The 22864-nt window shown below is 41.8% G+C and overlaps 1 long non-coding RNA gene across 2 annotated transcripts; it reads right to left on the bottom strand.

The window, feature by feature from the left end:
• Positions 1-20213: 20213 nt before the first annotated feature.
• Positions 20214-22694, bottom strand: LOC128904943 (uncharacterized). 2 transcript variants are annotated; one of them, XR_008464688.1, is made up of 2 exons: positions 21720-22694; positions 20214-20958 (listed from the first exon to the last, which is right to left on the bottom strand). It is a non-coding gene; the product is annotated as an uncharacterized LOC128904943 (long non-coding RNA). The 2 variants fall into 2 exon arrangements; XR_008464689.1 differs by having other exon boundaries at positions 21735-22694.
• Between the last annotated feature and the right edge of the window lie 170 nt (positions 22695-22864).

Below are 22864 nucleotides of genomic sequence, written 5' to 3'. Positions count from 1 at the left end.
TCACAGGCTGTGAAGTAACTAGCCAACCCACAGCATCATAAGGAGGAAATGAAGGCAAAAAAAGACAGGGGACACATCTCTTGAAGCAAAAGAGCATGGCAGCACTTCAGTCAAGGCTAAGTAAGAAGAGGGCCTGGAAGGGATTAATGAATGGACAATATAGGAAATGATTTTCCAGAGTTTTGTATGTCTGTACTAAAAAAAAAAAAAAAATCTGCAAAAAGTGCTGTCGTTTTGCACAGACGACTACCTGACGAGCAAAGGCTGAGACAGACAGGTTTTTCATCTCAATGGTAACAGACAGGAACAGAAGACATCTGAAGACCTTCTACTAATGTCACAATACAAATTTTTTCTTCCACAGAAGATTGAGTGCATTCCATCAATTAACTTCTACCCTTCTTGTAATAAGCAGTGAAAGACTATTTTAACTAAGCCCAGCAGTAAATCAAAGGCGTGTGTATACAGAGTAAAATTGCTTCTTTCCTTTTTACAGTTACAAAAAGACCATCTGACTCCAACAATAATCAGCCACTCCACATGATCCCCATTAGCTCAGTCCTTGGAACACCTGAACAAAAGCCAAAGGAACTTGGACATGTTCCTCATTCTGCCTTTTCATTATTTTTTTCATCTAAACATCTGTTTTCCCATGTTGATGTATGAGCTCATAACTTGCAGAACAAAGACAACCCAGGCCTTCATGTAGCAGCATGTTTATAGACGTAGCACTGGGCTTTCTGACACTTCCTAGATATCAGTTCTGTCCTTCAGCCTGTTGCCCAAATTCACTGCCACTTTGTAAGGAGTGAGCAAGAGGTACTGAACACTTCTTCCGTAGGGTAAGATTTTCAAAACAGAACTAGAAGTTATGGCATAATTCAATGAGGGATATTGGTTAAATATATCTTTATAAGGAAAACATGATCGTGATTACTTCACGAATAGCAATGCTATGACCACTATCACAGATCACGTCTATTTAGCTGCACAACACCATAGCATTTTCAAAACAAATGGAACACATATGCCCTGTTCTGAAGCTCTCACATTTTAGGGCCACGATCCTCTAAAAGTTTGCACTTTTCACAGATCATCGGGACCAACTGCAATACCCAATGCTAAATATGTGTGTGTAACATCTCAGATGACCACGGCCTCTTAAACGCAGAGCAATCCTACTGTATTTAAGATCATGGGATCCTGTGGAATGTCTTCCATGTGGAAAGCTATGAGAAGTGTAAGTGCTTGCAGATCAAATAAGTGAATTTAGAAACGAGAGGAAAGATAAAAAAGCTAGAGATTACAAAATGGAGTACAAAGTGGAGTTGCTTTGGCCTGTAATGCGGTTTGTGCTAGTCCTGCTGGTGTTGGCTTCTCTTTGTTTACATTACGAATGATGTCTACCGGAACACACTTCCTCCGCGATACATATATCCTAAGTTTAAATGAAGGTGGACTCAATGTTAAGCACTGAAGTTTTTAAAAAGGTTTAACAGTTTACAGTATTTAAGCTTTTCTTGCACTAATGTAATTAATATTATCTTTATATTAGAGTTTACATAAAACCAAATATCTTAATTTTATTACTTTGTTCTCATTCACATACAGAGAAGCTGGAGTATTGAGGTCAAGAAAGTGAAAGGTAGAGACAAGAAGATGATAAACGACACAGGAGTTGTAGCAGGAGGATCTCGCAAATGAATAAGTATCATCAAGTAGGTTAAGAAGGTGGAGCAATAATAGCGTGGATGTATGGATTTGTGGCCATCTGGGCAAATTAAAACAGAAATGCTGAATACCAAATGAAGTTTGGTGTATTCCCTCAGCAATGTAAACAGAGCTGCGGGCATTAGGAGCGCAGCATCTGGCTCCAGAGGTATGGGCAGGCGCTGTGGGAGACCATGAGAGGGCACCAGCTCCAGCACCAGCTCCAGAAAGCTGGGACCTTAGAAAGCTCTCCAGACGCTGGTGGCACAGAAGTGGAGAGGACCCTGTGGCTCTGTGTTCATTGGAAAAAGTCCAAGTTGGAGAGCGGCAAAGGTGGTTTCAGTGGATTTTGGGTTTATCCTGGTTTCTTCGCGTTGTAATTCTTCATGCACAAACTGTTTTATCTCTCTTCAGCTCACTTCAGGGAGCCTGTACTTCCCTTCACGGATTTCTGGAGACGCCCATTTCCATAATGTTTATTGTTTGAAGGTTGAAGATCTACCCATAATTACTAGCATTTCAGCCACAAAAGATAGCCATAACTTCAAGTATTAGACACTACCAACGCCATAAGCAACAGCTTCTTACAGGTCTTTCCCACCTAGGAGGAGAGTTCAAATGCCAGTTTTAGCTGACTCTGGTCCCATGACAAAGACAGACACTAAGAGCAAGGGATTCCTAAAACAGATCTATGTACAGCAGGTGCACGGGAATGCAGGTTTTTTTCTATTTTTGTCAAGATGTTGCATCTGAGATAAAAGCTGTGTGTTGTCTGTATGGTCTGCGCTGAGAGGAAGCATTCATGCTGTGCAGTTTGAGGAGAAGGCTGGGGAGGCTGGGAGTTAATATCCCTGTGTAGAGGACAAACGGGCTCCCCTGGAGGGTGATGGACCATGCTGTAGCTTCTCCACAGGCTCAGCATCTGTGTACATCTGGCCAGATGATTCCAAACAGGGCAAGAGCACCCTCCTCTTATACCTCCCAAATACCCGGAGCTGTGCTTTTCACACCTTCTCTTGCACTGGCACTGGCACTGGCACTGCACTGACTCTCTCCTCAACACCATAACAATCCAGGTCAGGGAGCTAAAGTAAGACCCAGCTATTTGCATTTTCCAGTGCTGGTTTTCTGCTAAGTTGCCTTCCTGGTCCCATTCCCTCGGAGAGGGCAAGGGATGTCCCACTGCAGTGATGTGGAGTCTCTGCATCCCTAGTGATGACCCCAGGCCACCAGGCTATATAGAAACCTGCAGCGCTTTGGGACCCTGCCCCTCCCACCCCTCACTCTGCATACAGACCAGTGCACCCGCCAGCACATCTCAAGGGCAGGAGGACTAACTCCAATCTAGAGAAAACTAGACAAAACTGCACAGTGTTTGAGGGTAGCTCACTCCCACCAGCAACTCCCCCTACACTGGAAGCCCTGGAGTATCCTCAGTTCACATCAGAAACTCTCGCTAGTATGCTACAGAGTCACAGATTTTTGGGTGCTGTGCAGTTACATAGCCCTTCTGCAGGTTTTTTTAATTCTTGCTTCCAGTCTGTTTTTTTAGTTCTTGCTTCCAGGCAGTAAAAGGAAACATCTCAGTTTCCAAGATGCAGATGGATATGGAAAGAGGAAGAGGCCCTAGTTCTCTCCCAGATAACCTGGCAGGGTCAGGAAGAACTTCCCAGCAACAGTGTCAGGATTTTCTGCTGTGACAGAAATGTGGAGTTTTGATGGGTCAAGTGAAGATGAAAGCCATCTTTATAAAGGCTCAGTACAAAAAAAGGACACTTGGGCTCACTACACAAGCATTTTCACACTATGGCAAGCAGAGTGGTACCATAAGCTGAGCAATACTACTGTTGTGCTTGTGACCCAGGATCCTTCTGAAGGATCTCTCTTTTCACTGCATGGGGTGCTGACATGACTCTTTGTTATAAATTTATGCAGAGAGAAAGTGTGATGGCAGCAACGGCTCAACAGGGGTAAATGTTTTGGGCCCAGACACTTAAGAAGCCTTGAGTCATGTATACACAGCTATAGAAACTTATGAATCTGGTTGTAGCAGGGCCTGCAGAAACACAGCTACACGCTGTCCCTGCCCTAACAGATTTACAACCCAATTTGGCAGAAGACCAAATGGAAAGAGAGAAAGGAAAAACATTAAATAATAAGAGAAAATATTTATATAGTAACTACAAGCAGCTAAAGTCTTAAAGATTCAAACAAGATTGAACTTTAAGAAGAAACACTTGATAAAGGCATGGATAATCTGGGAAAGATTGCTTGGAGAGAAATAGTGTTTCATGCAGTTCCATGATTCTGCAGATTTGTATCATTCCCAGCTGTCCCAAGGTTTAGATCTGAGATCCTCCTTCAAAGAGAGTGTAAAAGAGAAGAGTAGTTTCTTGCAAATCAGCTAAAGAAGATAAAGCGGCACCTTTAAGGGGCACGCAGCAAACAGGCAGCCGCAGGAGGGTGGATGGCTGAAGGACGAGCAGTGTTACAAGAAATGCAGTTACAAAGTGCTTTCACAGAAAATTTACGTGCAATGAAACTCAACAAAAACAAGTTTTACAAATCTGTTTTCATGCTCTGCATTTATATTTAGGGCTGATTTAAGCATCTATTTCAATTATAGCAGTTGCAGTACAAATTCATTCACATAGTTTGGTTCCAACTGTTCTATTTTGATTTATAAAAAAATCCACCATCGTGAATGAGAACTATCCAGTTATGTTCTTTAAATAACCTTCTGTACTGTGAACTCTGAGTTCTTCACAGTTATACTCACAGCCCTATTAATTAAGAAAATGCTGTTATCCTCAGCACAGTGAGAAACTGAATTACTGATAAAGAGAGACCTTTAAAGTTCTCAGGTACCTGTCTCCCATGGGAGCTCCCAATGCAAGGGAATGTGGGTGTCTGACGATCAAAGTGCTTTGCAGCGTGGATGATAAAATTAAGTTTGCCTCTTTGCACCCTCAGGTATTCTAACCTGAGTGGCATCCTTCCTGTGAGCACTCAACCAGATTCAAATTGCATTGTTCATACTATGTGTTAAGTCACAAAAGGTCAGACTGTCCTTCCTCCATCCTTCCTTGCTTCCATGCACACCCTACCTGGGAAATACTGTATATTAAGTTCCAGCAATGCAGGAATATAGGAACCTTGTGCTTTGGAGATCCCATACTGAAATAAAGCGTCCAGGTCACGACCAAACTCCAACTTAATTTTATATATCAGATGGTATAAACAACTTTATGTAAAGTAATGCTGATTATAATCCCACAGAGTGAAATTGCCAGCAGTGCTAAATCAGATTTAAACCTCAACAGTTCCTCTTACTTACTGCTGTTTTCCTGTGATATTCCTTCATGCTTTGGTCCATATAGATGCAAAGAGGTGAAATGACACATGTGCTACATACACCTCTATTTATGTCACATCTGGCTTATGTGTTTTGATTCAAGAAGGAAAAATCACATCTCCTAAGGTCGAGATTCCAAGGAGAGGATTGTTGATTCAATTGATGCATAAAAACATTTATGTTTCAGTCTCCCAGCACCTACAGCAATGAACAGGGCAGAAGGAACGATAAGCAGAAGCGTTTAGTCAGTCAGCCTTTATCTTTTTCCCCACTTTCGTCTTTCTCTCCTTCCAGATACATGAAAGGAAAAGAGCACACAACAGTTAGCTCTTAACAAACCAGACTAAAACCCAAGCAAATCTCCTGATCTGTATCCCGGCAATGACACAGCAGCACAGTATGTTTAGAAGAATGAATGATAAAGTTTTGCAAACCTGCTCCTGAGACACCTGTTTATGTCATTTGCCTCCTATTCTTCATAGAAATTGTATCATACAAGAAACTGTATCATGCAGGAAGACGTACAGTGCAATGCACTGCACTGTATCTGACTGCACAGATAATTTAGAAGTACCAAATTCTAAATTCTAAATACTAAATTCCTCTTATTTGTGTATGAAGTCTAACAGTCCAATGTTACATACTGATGTAGGTGCTACTGAACACTCCATGCTGTATTTCACACTGGCATGAAAGCTAGACTTTGCGAAGTGTTACATTTTTCTGCTGGACATACCTACGTTAGTTATGAAGTAGGACACAACAAGACTTGATAGCGGACAATTTCAATACTTAACCTTTGGCATACACCTTGTAGGAAATTCCCTTAATTCAGAAACAAATTCTGTAACTCTTATTCAAATTAAACTGCCTTACACATAAATAGTTGATGTGTCACTCAAGTTTGTGCTGGATAACCAATGGAAAAAACAGTCTCTACAGTCTTTGTGATACCTTCCGCTGTATGAAATGGTTTCAATGTTAATTGTGGGTAAAACTCCTACATGAACAGTAAGAATAGCAATAATAGTAATAATATCAATAAAGCATCATCTGGCATTATCTAGTTTTGCCAAGAGACTTGCAAACATAATAAAAAATTAAAGACCTGTTTATTTCCAGGTGTTCATGGAGCATTTAAATTAATAATCACGGAACCATACTAAGCAGCTATGTAACATTTCCCTTTAAGAGTGAAGATATTGCCTGGGAATGATCCCTGTCCTGGCACAAGCTGATCATTCTCTAAAGTGTGTTTCACAGAAGAAAGGATCAGAAACAGGACTGAAGAAAATTAAATAAAATACTGGAAAGAAATGGCCTCCTAGTGTACCACATAACCAAAAGAACCCAGCCAGGTAGAAAAAAAAACACTAACTCCCAAGCAAAAAAGTTACAAAACTCATTTGTTTGCTTTGCCTACCATTTTTACGGTACCAAGGAAGAAAAGTTTTGGTTTTCTCAGCTGAACGGCTAATGAATAAAAGCCTAGATGCTATAACGTCTCCCACGTGGGAGCTTTGATTCAGAAAGTGCCAAAGAAAAATTAGTATGGAAAGCAAATTTGATATAATTCATATAGAAGATGGTCTTTCATACTGCAGCTCTGATCTGGAAAATAATTCAGGGTCTGCAAGAGAGGTCACTGAATTGTGACTGTTTGCAAATATCAAGCTATTTCCTACTATTTCCTTTGCCTTGTCTTTCCCCAGTTGGAACATTTTTCTTAAGTAGAGGACAAATACTAATAGAACGAAGCACATAGAAGTGAAATTAGAGCTCTGCATCAGCTAGTGTATTTTATGCTTCTTACACCATGAGGTGAACTTTACTGTAACTTCTCTGACTCTGTGAACTTCTATAAGGGATAAGGGAACTAATGAGTACGGTAGGATGAATGGCAGTAAAAATAGACCCCATTTCAAGATTTACTGTGAAGTATGTCAGAGCTTTAAATTTGCTATATATTGGCCAGTCTTGTAGGAGTTGCTCCTGTTAAAAGATGCCCAACTGCCTTCTGGTCTGAAAGAATTCTGACTCATTAATTCACATTATCGGTGGCAATCCAGATGATTCAGGAAATATTAGTACTCAAACGCCATAAACACATGCCCAAATGAGAACAGTTCCCCTTATTTTTGAACTGCTAGATCACTTAACATTACTTCACCTAAATATTTTTTTCCAAAAAGACTTTAGTAAGGAAAGCATAACGAAAGAGAAGCATACACCTAGGAATTCTGTACTAATTAAATACATAGGAAATAAGTCAAACTTTACTCATGCTACCCAAGATCTTTTTGAAACGTGTATTTTGAGGATCGGTTCTTCGGGTTTTAACTCCTGCTTGTATTGGTGTTCCAGGTCCCACAGGAGCCGTGCTGATCTGAATGGCAGGATTACATTGGATAAGCAATATCTGCCATCTGCTGGAAGGATATTTTCTAGCAGTGACACAGCTGGCGTTATTTGTTCAGGTGGCCAAACACAGGAAAACTGAACTAATAGCATTCTAGAAGAAGCTGAAAAATTGAAACTTAATCTGCAACTTAATAAAGACCTTTACATGCTGTTTACCAGTGGGGAAATGAGTCACAGAAGAAAAATGATTTACGGAGTGACCTAATGGAAGAGGACCAGAGATTTGATCTAAGCCCTAATCGACTCTTACGTACATTATCCCACACTGTTCTCATTATAGCTCATAAACCCCACTAAAAACATCTTTGTATTCATAGCATTTCAACAGAACAATCTTCCTCTATCCGCTCTGCAATTATTTGCCAGAAACATAGAATACAGCAATACTGCACATTCCAACAGAAAAGGATCTCGGTCTTCTCTCTTTATTTTACATGAGAAGTAAAGCATTTAAGTTAACCTTGATGATAAAACATTTTTAAAAATGGAACCAAACCCAGTGTTCCTGTAATGGTATTACTGATATATATGGCTACTGTCACACACATATATGTTGCGTACAGATAAACTTTCACATTAAATATCTTTGGGATTTTGACAGAACGCTGTTATTTGGCTGTGCTTCATCCTGTCTTTGAAAGTATTCCATTAGGCTTCAAAATCATATTTCCATGATGTGAATGAATGGAGTGAAATGTTATAATCCTCTGAGCTAAAAGAAATTGCACACTGCCTTTGCTACTCTTTGGTGAGCAGTAGTAAGCTACCTGATTTGGTTAATACATTAGTGTGTTGTAGTCAGACTATTATGACAATTATCCATCATTTCCAAACCCACAGCCTTGTTATCAGCTGCATATAATTTTGCCACACATGAATTGCTCAGTCTGGAATTTTCCATGCTGGAAGTTTGCCTCCAGACAATTTTCTAGAAAACTTCAGTCAAAAGCTTTCAGCTGTTTCCCGAAACACAACTAAGAAAAAAAAAATACATTGTTTTGACAACATTAAAAAATTCTGGCAGGCTCTTCTTTACATAGCTTTAGTACATTCATTCTTTGGTACAGGGACTTCCCATTTGCAAGCTGGGTGGCCTACTTACTTATCGAAGATGAACTTCTTGCTATCCTCATGAAATTTTACCAAAGTTTGGCCACATTATAGACCTTGGAGCCTGTGCATAACAGATGCTTTCAGTAGAGACCCCAGTTTTGAACTAAAGTCTCCCAGAGTCCATGCACCTGAGCAGGCTCCAGACTCAGGCTGTGCTTGACTTTCCCCCTGTTTCTGTCTCCGAGCTGTTGTCGTTGCTGGATGCAGTCTCCGTGTGTGATCTGAGAGCAAGGATGCACTTTCAACAGTCACAGCACTGGGTCTTAGTGGAACAGGAGAGAGAAAAGGGGAGCTGCTCAGGACAGGAATGCTGTGGTCAATGTGGGTGGTATGGTATGCACTGTATGGTACGGTACGGTACGGTATGGTATGGCATGGTATGGTATGGTATGGAAGCTGCAGCATGAGAAAGGAAAGCTGGATAGGGCTGCCAAGGTACCGAGAGCAGTGGGATGGGAATATTTGAAAGGAAAGAAAAGGCTGGGGTGGGTAACCTAGGATCTAGTTTGAGAGGGGATAGAGATGAGAATCTAGAGGAGTCTGAAAACGAATAGATTGGTAGGAAGGAGGTATGAAAGGGAAATGGGTTTAACTAGTGATAAGATATGGTGGAAACGGTGGTGGGGTCTAGGAAAAGACACCAGAACAAGAAGCTGAGATCAGATGACAAATCTAAAGGAGGAAACTGGAAATCATTGTCAAGCTGAGGAAGAAAGACTAGATGAGGAGATAGGAGAGAAGAAACAGTATGGGTAAGGCAAGCATGGAAACATGACCTGAGGAATTCAAAGTGGCCAGTCAAGGAGATACAGTGTGAGTAGAGCTGGGATTTAGTTGGATCAGAGATTAGTACTGGCTTGAGAAGTTTGTCAGACTGAGTATTCCCAGCCATCATTTATTTCAAGACTTCTTGAGCAATATGGGATATACGTCTCAGTAGACTATGTACAAGGCATGGGCTGCAGGCTGGGCATCCCCAAATGATGTCATTACACACTATCTTTTCCTCTTGTTTCATCCACTGAGCTGCTCTGATAATGCATTTACTGCTTGTGTAGCAACAGAAACCACGTTGGTTGCTGGCCAAGTTGTGCTGTGAACAGAGGTGGCTGAAGTCTTTCATTCAGGAAACAAACCACCTATCAAAGACAGTACGTTTTTACTGAAAAAGGTTGTGCATGGGTGTGTACGCGTGCATTTCTCTTAGGCTACCTTTTCTTCAAAGAGTGGGAAGGAGGTATGAAGGAGGAGACACAGTGATCTATCACCTCAACCTACCTTAGAGGTGCCTCCTTCATTCTTGCTTGCTGCTTTAAAAATCAACCTCAAGTATTTTCATGCTGCTTCTGGTATGAAGAGAGCTGAAAAGCATAAGCTCATGTTCAGAGAGTCAGCACATCAAGAACCACAGGCTGGAGAAGCCAAGATGCGTGGGCAGAGCTGTGGGCAGCTGGCGGTGAGCACCAACAGTTGACTGGAAGTTGCTGCATTTTTGCACTGGGTCATGTGAAGATCCCAGTGCGTCCCTGGACATACACTAATTTTGTTGAGAAACCTAATCTCGAGAATTCCCCGCTAGTTTACTCATAATTTTTGAAGACCACATTGGTCTCGGGGGCACTCTACTGACAGACAGTTAACAATCCATTATTTTTGGATTTTCATAATCATGGTTAGAATAGAAGTTATTTTGTGACTTCAGCAATAAACAGAATGCCATTTTGTCATGCAGCTGAGAAGCAGGGGGAGGAAGTAACTCAGAGACAAACAGAAGCTTTGCCCCTATCCACTGAAGACTGTAGTGAAAATGCTCATTTCCATGAGTGCAAAAGGAAATATAAAATATACGTGAGACTACAAGAGACTTAGTCATGCGCATAACATTCTGGATAAGTGGATTTAGAATAGGTACTGACTCATTGCTCCCTGAAAAACTGCATATAAAATCTCTAACGTCCTGTAAAAATGTGTGTTTTGCAAACTAGCAAAAAAAAAACCCCAAAAACAAAAACAAAGGAAAAAAGAATTCAAATATTTAAAATACTTCATGTGTATCTGGAGTATAATTTTAAGAGAGCCTTACTAAAGCTTCCACAACTGATCTTTAGTCTCTTTAGACTGGATTTAGAACAAATATGAAAGAACAACCCATGTTATTCAGTGACAGACAAGGAAGTCTTTTAAACTAAGTGGGTGATGTGTGTACTTAAAGGCTTCCATTGCTCTCTGGTGGCAAAGGTTCCCAGGCACCAAACCTTTCCTGAGTGGTCAAAAACGGAGTTTTTTCAACCTCGTCTACATTCCAAGCTATTTTCTTTCGTCTTTCTCAGTCCACTCTTGCCTGTTCCTGTCTTGGGTTCATGTGAGTGCAAAAAGAATCCTGTGGTGTTGCTGCCTGGTGCCCAGAAAAAGCTGTGCTGTGCAATAGCTGCTCTGTCTTATGTGCTGCAGCTAATTAGTGTCAGGAGGAACAAAATCAGAAAGAAAGAAAAAAAAAAGACATCTTGAAAATATTCTTTTTTTTTTTTTTTAGGATCAAAAAAATGATTTCACTCTCCTGGGCCAGTGTCAGGAAGACAGAATCCAAATCATGTAAACATGGGGGGTGATGTATTTTTATTCCTCATGCACAAATTTCTCCCTCCCCCTCTTAGCTGGCAACTTTGAGGCAGAGCTAAAAAAAAATCTTTTGAGACTCACTTGGAACTTTCTGCCACCTCTGTGTAGCCCAGTTTCTGGATCTTTGAGCTCCAATTCACAGGCACATGCCAATACAAAGGCCCATATTGAGCTCAGTGAGATCATTTGTGACACTTTTCTTCTTGACATGAATTTCATGGTTTTGGCAAGTCTTTACACCTCTCCATTAAGAAGCATTTCAATTCCTTGGTTTCTGGGTTTTGTTTTAAACTCCTCCCACTTGTTATCATAAGGCCAAATTTCCAAAGCTGTAGAAGTTGGTGGAGAGGCACAGAAGGGGCAAGGGCACGGAAAACATTTCTGGAAGAAGGCATCAAGTACCTGTGTGGAGGAATGACTGCATGTGCACTGGGTTCAAGCTTTCTGCATGCTGTGCCTGTGACCAAGGATAACATGACCAAGGAGAGGCTCAACATGAGCCGTCAGTGTGCACTAGCAGCCCAGAAAGCCAATCGTATCCTGGGCTGCATCAGGAGAAGCGTGGCCAGCAGGTCAAGGGAGGTGACTCTCCACTCTCGGTAGACCGCACCTGGAGTACTGCATCCAGTGCTGGAGCCCCTGCTACAAGAAAGATATGGAAGTGCTGGAACGTGTCCAGAGAAGGGCCACAAGGATGATCAGAGGGCTGGAGCACCTCTCCTATGAGGACAGACTGAGAGAGTTGGGGTTGTTCAGTCTGGAGAAAAGAAGGCTCCGAGGAGACCTTATAGTGGCCTACCAGTATCTTAAGGGGGCCTACAAGAAAGCTGGTGAGGGACTTTTTAGGATGTTGGGTAATGGTAGGACTAGAGGGAATGGATTAAAACTAGAGAAGGGTCGATTCAGACTGGACGTGAGGAAGAAGTTCTTCACCATGAGGGTGGTGAGACACTGGAACAGGTTGCCCAGGGAGGTGGTGGAAGCCCCATCCCTGGAAGTTTTTAAGGCCAGGCTGGACGGGGCTCTGAGCAACCTGATCTAGTGGGAGGTGTCCCTGCCCATGGCAGGGGGGTTGGAACCAGATGATCTTTAAGGTCCCTTCCAACCCTAACAATTCTATGATTCTATGATTATATGTTCAATAAATAATTTTGAGCCAAATAGAGGGCATAGGAGACACCTACCAAGTTTTATCATGAAGAAGGTAAGGTTTCAGGGACAGGAACTGCCTTTTTGTTCTGTTTGTACGCTTCACATCTCAGTGGGTTCCTCAAGGGAGCTCACTGCACAATACAAATAATAAGCAAGTGAAGAACTTGGACGATCCAAGGATCACTTAAGCAGTTAAATCGTAGCCCACTTTTTGTTCCTTTTTTACTACTGCACCTGCAAGGAGTGTTCAGCAACACCTAATGTTTAAGATGTGCAAGTCTAATGTGAATTTTATTGAAAGACAAGCTGAACGGAAAACACTATGTGTTTCCAACACTGTCAGAATTGTTAATACTGGGTAAAAGCACAAGCGTGACCAGCATGCTCCTCAGAAAGCAGAGAGTAGTGTGAAGTCCTGCTATTCCTTTTGACGGCTTCTGGCTGAGAGGATTAATGCAAGGAAGCACAGAGAACTACTCTTGTCCAACACTTCAGTCTTGACATTTTTCTCCAGATGCTCCTCGCCTGATTTTTCTACTTGCCACCACAGTGCAAAGCTTTCTAGGTGATCTGCATCATTTTTCAGTGCTGGATAAAGCTGTCAACAGTCCTACAGCAGACAAAATTCATTAAATGGGTGCAAGTTTGGAAATCCTCTTTTCTAACACTTTACTACAGCATCCTAACAACTGCATCCAATGTTGCTAGTCAGTGACTTGTTAAAATGTCACATAACTGATTAGGAATACTGATAATACATGGAAAGAAGACATTTTTAGGGTAATTATTACTATTAATGCAGCACTCACTTTTCCCTTGTAACCTAGTATATTGCAAGCAGTTGCTACCATGGTTTATGAAGGGAGTGCAGAGGACCAGATGAAAGGTTTCTTTTTAAGTCATCACAGACAATTTCCTGGCCCTGTAGGTCTCCTACTACTCTTCATTCTCCTGATCTGCCCTTTTTCAGCACCATAGCATCTTGTCCTCTTCCCTGAGAATTAGACTACTCTAGTTCTCCCCTTCTTTAGCAGAAGACAGTTCCAAAAGCTGATTTGATTTCTGCTGTAATTTTTTGAGGCTTGGATAGTTATCAGCCTAGACAGACAATTTAACCAGGCTGGAAATGTGCCCAGTGCTCCCTAGCAGCCAAGACAGATACGAGATCTCTAAGGAAGAGCCAAAAATGGAATACATTAAGTCAAATTCTCTTTCTTTATTTCAGGATGTTGTTCTTCTCTAACACATGTAGCAGATGGAGCCTCTTTCATACTTTTCCCAGCCAGACTGATCCATTCAAGTATTTGGGTCCGTACAGCAGTAACTAAAAGCACCAAGGCACATCAGGAAGGGGATGCCACTGTACCCAAACCCACAAAAAATTGATAATGATGTACCAAAAAAGGTATTGTCTTGCCCTGAACAGTTTGTACTACAACACAGACAGAATAAAAGCAAGATGTAACGTGGAGTAACAGGACTAAACGCTAGCAAACTTTTTAGCTATATTACATTTTAGATCTTGTTTCTTCATGAGTTATACTGTATATTATACTGGCATACGCTTAATTAAAAAAAAAAAAAATCATCAGAGCATGAGTTACCTAACTATGGAATTAGGAAAGGGCAAGAGTGCAGGCATAACTGGAATGCAAAACGTGGCAGGATCCAGGGGGAACAGGAAGGGCTATGAGGAAGTTAAATGAGAGGACGAATATGTAAGGTTGCAGAAATGGCAGTAAAAGACCTTTCGGTCTTTTTAAAAATCTCTCTTCGTTACTGTTTGAATGCTACTGCAAGAAATGCAGTGTTTCAGAAGGCTTTATCCCAGAGAACTTTGGGAAAAATGGTCACCATAAATAGAAATATTTTAAAATATTATCCAGACATCAGCATTAGGAATTGTGTGTAACTGTTGGACGCACTTTGGCATCCGCATAATTGTATCACCTTGGATTTTAATAGGAGTCCATTGGCTTGTAAAGATTTTTAAGCATCTGTTATTTCTTCCCTAATGCACACAGACTGCTGATATCCTCAGAATTTTTTCTTATTCTTGTTCACTATAATTCCCCAAAGAATATCCCACACTTCATGACAGGATTTGAGAGTATGATTTTAATACAGGAAATAGAATGTCTATTTTAGCCACAGTAAAAATGGAGCAGCAATTGTTGAATTGAAATAGTCTCCATAAATGACACATAATAAACCTAAGTATCATACAAGTTAGTCCTTAGGTTAGGCGACTGCTTTTTTTTTTTTTTTTGTACTTTAATGGGACTTTAAAAATAAAATGGAAAAAAGAAGACAAGGGGACATGCAGAGTTTGCAGAGTTTTTCTAAAGTCAACAAAAGCCACAGGCCAGTAAGACGGAGGCAGCACAGCTGCAGGTAGAAAGCTGGGATACTGCTCAGAAATTCAGTGTGCAGTCTGCAGTGTTTGCATCATACTGGTTCATGATCATGAACGTGCTTGAAAAATATGTGGAATTAAACACCTGCAACTTTTTAGGTCTTCATTTTTTTAATGAAACTCTTAGGCCTGCCTGTTCACCTTTTGGAAGCTATAAAACGCTTCTTAAAGTTCAACATACAGAAGAATCAATTAATAGTGAATATGGTAAAATGGAACTAAAGGGAAGTGTTCATGAATTTGAGTCAAACCGCTGACTAGCAGTTTTAGCTAGGAGACAGCGTGGAAAATCCACATAGGTTGAAACAGTTCAACTTCTTTGCAATAAAATATTTCTGTTCAGAAATGCCAAAAGCTTTAAAATACGAACTTATGTTTCAAAAGAACGTGTTCATATTTTAAAAATAGCCTAAGTTAAAACAAGAAAAAGACTAAGCAAAAGACATAACTCTAAATGAAAGAGGAAAAAAGGCATGTTTCACATCTTGATTGGCCAAAATTGTTTCTGCCTTTTCAGAAAGGAATTTTTCCCTTTGTCCCCATTGCTCTGATTTAGCCTTCAGCCCAAAATATCTGTTTACTTCCCAGCTTTCTTTTAATTTACATACTGATTTGCAGGCTCTACAATGCATTTTCTCAATGTAAAATTCACTGTTTTCTCAGTAATTTTTAATACTTAGAAGGCTGGAGCATATGACATAGAAAGAGAGTTGGTTTTGGTTCGCCTGGAGAAGAGAAGGCTAACAGGAAACTAATTGCTGTCTTCAGCTAACAAAGTAAGAGTTACAGAGAGAACAGGGCCAGACTCTTCTCAGATGTGCACAGCAAAAAGACAAGAGGCAACATCTGCGAGCCGCATCACAGGAAATTCCAGTTGGATATAAAGATAACATTTTTCACAAGAAGAGTGTGGCCAAGCACTGAAACTTGAAACTAGAGAACCTGAAAAATCTCCATTCTTGGAGATTTTCAAAACCTGACTGGACAAGATCAAGCACCCTGATCCAACTTTGAAGTTAGCCCTGCTTTGAGCAGCGGATAGGCATAGATGGGTCACTCCAACCTAATTTACGCTGCAATTCTAAATGTGAATGTTTTGCACAGCAGCGCTCTGGTTTAGATCAAAACCATACAGGGAATGACTAAGTAACAACTACATGATTACCAAAAAGCATTGGTCTGGCAGCTAATGCACAAAACTTCATAGAAACCTATGTGGTCTTTCAGGCTCTACTTTAGACTTTCAGGTTGAGCTTGGATGATGTCTAGGAGGAAATATTCAAAAGCAAACACTTCCTTTAAGTCCTATGTTAGACATTTTAGATAGGTCTCTTTGTATAAAAAAAGAGGACAAGGAGTAAATTTGAATCATTTACTCTGGGCATTGACAGTCCTTAACCATTAGTTTGCATCCCAGGTTTGTTTTGGAGCACTCCAGCTAACTTTCCAACCAAAATTCAGGCAGCATGTTCAGGATACCTTACTGCAAGTGCTGTTGACTTGTCCGACCTACACAGTCTTCATGTGTTGAAACATCTTCACAGATCCTTATGGTGCAGAGCAAAGCATACACCCCTCACTTTCATTCTACAAAGCCCTCACTCTGTCAAGCTGCAACAAAGCCCTCACATTGCTTCAGGCAGTAGGACCTAAAAAAAAAACAAAACAAACTACCAAAAAATAGCAGTTATCTCTTAGGGCCATAGGAACATCACATGGTACCCAAATGAAACCCAGAGGCACAATCTACTCAGCATGGACACAGCCCGTCAGCTACAAGACAGTATTCAGCAGCACGGGTGTGAGCCAGCATGAGCCCAGGGCCAGGAACTGAAACAATCCCTGGGATTATTTTATTGAGCACTATAAACATACATACTATAGATAGAGCAATCTTTCCGGCTGTCAGGTTTCAATGAGTTTTAAATGAGGCTGAGGTTTTTACTCTGTCTAGGAATAATTTCAATCTGAAGTAGATTTTAAAATCAGGAAAGCTTTTTTTCCTATTTGATTTTCTAAAAAGTCTAACTGGTATGTAATTCTCACATTAAGAATAACTAAGAATGCCAAATCAAGTACCCAAAAGTTAAGAAATGCCATTTCTAGCACTGACAGTGCAGACTGAATTCACATATGTTCTATGTATTATTCATCATTTCACGACTGACTGTTGGGGTTTTTTTCTCCTCCCATGGGATTATACAGCTTTCCATCTACTAAAAATGGGACTGAAAAACCATGATATCCTAGCTCAGGCAAGGGTTTGGGTTTTCTGGGTTTTCCAAGAGTACAGAACAGGTCTTCTCTGTGGTAGACCTCATAGCCAAGGGTGCTCAGGCTTCACAGCACCCTGCTATATGAGCCATCAGGAGAACTGGACAAGGTCAGGGTCCCTGTGGGAGCTCCAGGTGTGCTGCATCAAAAGCTCACTGAAACAGAGACATTTCCCTCCATGACTGTCATTTCCCTGAACTGGAGTTTTCTGATGACATTTGGTATTTTGGAATATTCTCGCCTACCTCTAGGTCAGAATGACATAAAACAGTCCAAGCCTATAACAAAATTATTTAGAGTAGAACATATGAGAACAACTAAAATAGCTTGAATACGTCCCCACTAATGTCCCTGCTGCTTCTGTCACTAGCTAGCTCAGGTACTCACAGCTCAGGAAAGGCAGCGACATAGACTGCAGTGCAAAAGGCTAAATACATAAATGAGCCTCCACACTTGGATCCTGTAATTGTATTGCTAATAAATGAACCACATGGTTTCGGGTTAACTTGATGCCATCTGTATGAACAGCAACCACCTCTCAATTAAAATGCTGTATTAGGAAAACTGTCTTGCCTATAAAATAAAGCTGTGAAAACTCTCTAGAGATAAATGTTAGAAGACACATTACAGGAGATATTTAACATACACTTGAAAAAATACAGAAAACAATTTCATATAACCAGTGATATGAGCTAATAGGCCTATAATTTGGTGTTTGCTTTCCGTTAATTTGAAGGGTTTTTTTCTCAGCTGGGTAGCAAGTCTTTGCATATTTATTTTTCTCGGTGCTTAGGGTTGATAGAAATTTGAACGTGAACAGTCTGCCAAAGTGTTCTTCACCTCCCGAGACACTTATGAGCTCCATCAGTCATAACAACAATTTAGCTTTGATGACTAAACACTATTTATGTCAAAGGTTTAATGAGAACAGACTTATCCTTTGTACAGGGAGTTTAGTTTATGATTTTTGTCAGAATGTTTCTATATTTGAATGATATGGTTACACACAAGAATGTGAACTATAATGAAAAATAACGTAAAATTAAGAAAGACTTTGAAGAACACGGTATTCCTTAACAGTGAATTTTGACTTAGGATTCTGTGTCAGCTCAAAAAGATGATCATGTCAACAGGAAAAAAAAAGGTGAACTTCCAAGGTCATGGAAGAAGATCCAGGACATGGATCTTCTAACCAAACCATGCTCTTCCTCTCCCGTTAGGTGGGAAAGAAATCCTTCCTGAAGCACTGCATTAGAAAGACTGATATTGTTCAAAGACTTGCTGAAATCCTTCGCTACTCTCAGAACAGGAGGTCACTGAGCAATAGCCCAGGTCCTCCAGCCATAGCCGAGATGAACAAGTTCTCGGTGACAAATTCTTTTTGCAACCTACACCTTCCTTCAGCAGCCCCTTTTGAGCCTCTCTCCAGATGGAACTCTGTGCTTTGTCTCTCTCCCAACCCTAAACCTATGTGTTGGTGGAGACGCAGCCCCAAATACTCCAGACATTGTGTTGGATGAGACTTAAGACCAAAATATCCTAGGCATGACTCAGATAAATATCTACGTCCTCATGTCAGCAAAAGATCGGAGCCACAGCCCAGGTGGAAAAGATCTCAGGAGAGAATCCTTTTGATGTTCCACTCTTCCTTTTGGTAGGCCCTTTCCAGACCACTAAACTGGAGTTCCCACTCTTTGTGTCTCTTCTAACCCCTACCCCAAACCTAGGTGTCAGCTGAGCCATAGCCCAACATCCTCAGCCACAGCCCAGGTGAACATGTCCTCAGAAGACATGTTCTGTCCTCTTTGTCATTCTTTCTGTCCCCTGCCCCTTCCTTTGACAGTCCCTTTCCAATCTCAGCCCAAGTGGAGCTCTAGACTTTCTCTCTTCTCCCAACCCTAAACAAAATCAGATCCCTAACCATAACTGTGGGCTGAGACTTAGCCCAAGGCCCCTAACCATCAATCACATGAAATCAGAGGAATTTTTCAGAGGGTAATTCTTCTTGCAGCCCCTTTCCTGACTCACTCCAAACAGAAATACAAACTTTTTTTGTTCCCTGTTGCTAAGCCTAACTATAGCCCCAACAGAGACTAGGCCAAGACCCCAGGCCATCACCAGGATCATAAAGTTTTCAGAAGAGAATTCCTTCTGGAACCCTTTCTCAGCTTGACTCAAAGTGGAGCTCTAGGCTCTGCCCTGTTAAAACTCTTAACTTAGTCTGAATGCAAAGGATGGGTTGAGCCTTCACTCCCAACCCTGAGCTAGCACCCAGATTAAAAAGATTTCAGGGAAGAATTATTTTTGCAGCCTACCCCTTACAGAAAAGGCTGGTTTTTTTCTGCCCCACACCAACCGTAGCTCTAGGCTTTATCTCTCTCCCAACCATGTACATGATGTTAACGCCCACCCTAGCTCCAGACATCAGCTGAGCCTCCCCCAATATGCCCAGCCATGGCATGGATGAAAAATGCCTCAGGGAAGAATTCTTTCCATGTCCTACCACTCTTTGGCTGCCCTTGGTAGCTCCACTCCAAATGTATCCCTAGGCATGATGACTCTCCTGCTCCTAATCCAATCTTTAACTCTAAACCCAATCCTCAGCCTGGGCTGAGCCCTAGCCCAAGACACCCAGCCATGACCCAGATGAATAATTTCCCAAGGAAAACTCTGTCTGCAGACTACTCATCCCTTTCCTGGATATTTGTTAACATTGACAAGGATGGTGGTTGTTGGATCAGGGATTTTTTGTTGTTGTTCCCTCCTTCAGGATCAATAATGAGTATCATCTGCCTTAGTATTTTAAATTATGTACTGAGTTCACCTTAAAGCAATCTGGAGTCGTGACCTATGTGAGATAGTATAACTGCCCATTCTTCAAGATTTTTTCAACTTCCTGAAACAAGAAAAAGCTTAAATGTGTTTTGTTGGGATTCTGCTTACTTTATTTAAATGCTTAGACGCTTAATTTGCTTTTGCTGTACCCATCTGACTTCTAGTCTAAGGAATATCTAAAGCTGCAGGACATATGGCCTCAATACTGTTTGAGATGATAGTAACAAAATCCGCATGGAACAGGTATTTTGAGATCTATGAGGCAATAGCTCCTTTTTCCTCATGTCATGCCAAACAGCAGGTGCTGAGTTCTAAATATGGTTGTGGAGAGGTGTTTATGGGTATGTCAAATAGACATTGTGATAAAACAAGGAATGTTTGCAGAGACAAGAGAGATTACATTTAAAAAAAATAAAATAAATTAAGCTTTGTCTTCATTATTTTCAAGTTGGTCATTATTTTCTCTTTTGTAATGTCATTCCACACTCTGTTGTGATCCTTCGGAGAATGTCATGAGAAAGATGTTTCATATTCAGCACTGCCAGAAAGAATCTCTGGAGTAGCTTGGGTCAAATCTATTAAAACATTTGAAGATTAACATTAAACTAATATTAGTATCGAAATTAGTATAAAATAGAATGTTTGCTTTATTTGATGAATACCGTCAGAGTATGTAGTATGTATGTTCCCACCATTTTTAATGAGTCACACAAACTTTCTTCAACGTATTTCAATTTGCTGCAAATTGTATGCCTATTTACGGCTGTATCTCATTAGTTCAGAATAAAAACATATCTATTAGTTTCAGATTAACTTGCTCAGACGAGTAAGACTGAAAGCGGCTATTTTCAAGTGAGGATCTGCTACCTTTTTTTTTTGTTCACGTAAATCCGTTTCCTATGACTGCTCGGCTTCTCACGACGCTGCCACTGGGTGGTGCCACGGTGCTGCGTTTAAAAAGCTTCGGCGGGTCTCAAATTCAGCCACTCGCATTGTGGAATTCAGCCCCACCAGGTTCTTGCAGTGTTCTCTTTAAAATGAACAACATCTACTGTTCTGTGGCCTGGGTTTTAAAAATACATTCGTTGCAGCAGAATGAAGCTTTCAAATTTGTCAGGCATATTTTTTCAGATAATGTATTTTGAACTAAAACCACGTGATCACCGTTCCGCCACCTCTATCTCTGTAGGGCAACATCTTAAACAAAGAATCTACTTATAGAATAATTTATTTGACATGCTAGGGTAGCTGAGTTATGCAACAACCAGTACAATGATAGTTAATATTTTCCAATAAATGTGCATGGTGTGCTGAAGCACAAAAGGCTTATAAAAAGCCTAAAGTATTATGACTTTGAATAAAAAAAGTTAATATTCTAAAAGTATATAAATGTGCACCAGTAAAATGCTCAGCTACCACTGATTGTTGCTACCACTACTTCCAGCAACACCCTTCATTCCAACTGAAGTCAAGTAGAAAAGCTGGAATTGACTGCCTGGTGGTGTCATAAAAAAACCCTAGGATTTAGGAGCACTGTAGGAATACTTTACTAAAAAGCCTTGAGAACATTAAAAACATATAAATACTCGTATGTCCAAAGATACATTGATTTACAAAATAAAGCAAAGTTATGAGTATATACAAACAGCGTAAGCTATCACTGTGCTGTTTAAACAAATGAATTTTATTTTACCACATTTTAAATTTCAAGTAACCCATGCAGATTTCAATGCACTAAAGCCAGGTATTTTTCTAGCAAGCTATGAGGGAGGAACATCTTTTATAAGTAGAACTGAAAATGAAAAGAATGGGACACAACATTACTTTCCGGCAACGCACCACCACAGAATACTAGAGTCACTGTAAAGCCACTCAACAACGCCAGCTCTGAGGTTCCGACAGCTCAAATTCTGCAGGAACTCTGGATGCTGCGAGACCGGAATTCTGAAAAAAATCAAGACATGTATTTGGGGTCAAATTTTTTAGGGGTCATTTTTAAATTAGGTGGAAAAGCCCAGTTTTGGAGTTCCCAGCGACAAAACAACTTCCACTGGATATACACACAGCTGTATTTTTCATAAAGCTATTTAATTTGGTGTATCAAGACAGTTTGTGGGAGTTAAGATCTTAGAAAATATGGCCCTTAGAAAACATCTATGTAGTTTTACTGCCTTGTCTAGTGTATTTACAAACAACTAAAAGCACACTGATTGTTTTTTCTTTTGCAAAATTTCCAAATGCCTTCCCCACAGAACAGCTGGCCTCCGAGGGGCCCCGATCCCGGCCTGTGAGGGCTGACGTGAAGGAGCGTCTCCCTGCAAGTCCCGGAGACCCCCGACACGGCCCCAGGGCGGCCTCCGGAGCTACACCGCTGCTAACAGCACCCACACACCGGCAGTTACCGCAGCTGCGCCGCCGCCCCGGGACAACCGCAAACTGAAATAAGAACCGATTAGCGCCCGTCACGGGGGAAATGCGCCCACGCTGCCACGGGTCCGGGAAGGCCCCGCTGGGGGTCCGGGACACCGAGGCCGTCCCTCAACCCGCCGCCTCACCACCGCGCCCGGGGGCGGTCCGCTGCGCGTACCGCGGCGCGGGCGTGTTTCTGTGCGCGTGTGTGGGTGCCCACAGGGGAAAGGCGCACAGCCCGACGACACGGTGGCGACCCCAAGCCACCATCCCCGGCCCCGTGTGAGGCGCCGCGGGGTCTCCCGCCCCGGCCGCAGGGGCGGCGCGGCCCCGCTGCCGCTCGACCTCCGCCGCTCCCGCCCCGCTCGCTGGCTGCCACGTCGAGGTTGCTCTCCGCGCCGCCCCGGGCAGGGCAGGGCGGGGGAGGAGGAGGGCGCCAGGCGGCCGCTGAGAGGGCGGGAGGCGGGGAGCTCCGCGCCCGCCCTTCAGGCGTCACCCTCCGCCCCGCGGCCGTGGCGGCGGCGCGCTGCGGCAGCGGCGGGCCCTCGGCGGGGTGGTGA

This window comes from Rissa tridactyla, chromosome 2 (genome assembly GCF_028500815.1).
Source record: "Rissa tridactyla isolate bRisTri1 chromosome 2, bRisTri1.patW.cur.20221130, whole genome shotgun sequence".
NCBI lineage: Eukaryota > Metazoa > Chordata > Aves > Charadriiformes > Laridae > Rissa > Rissa tridactyla.
Note: the sequence above shows the minus strand (reverse complement) of the source record. Positions and strands in the feature narration are given on the sequence as shown.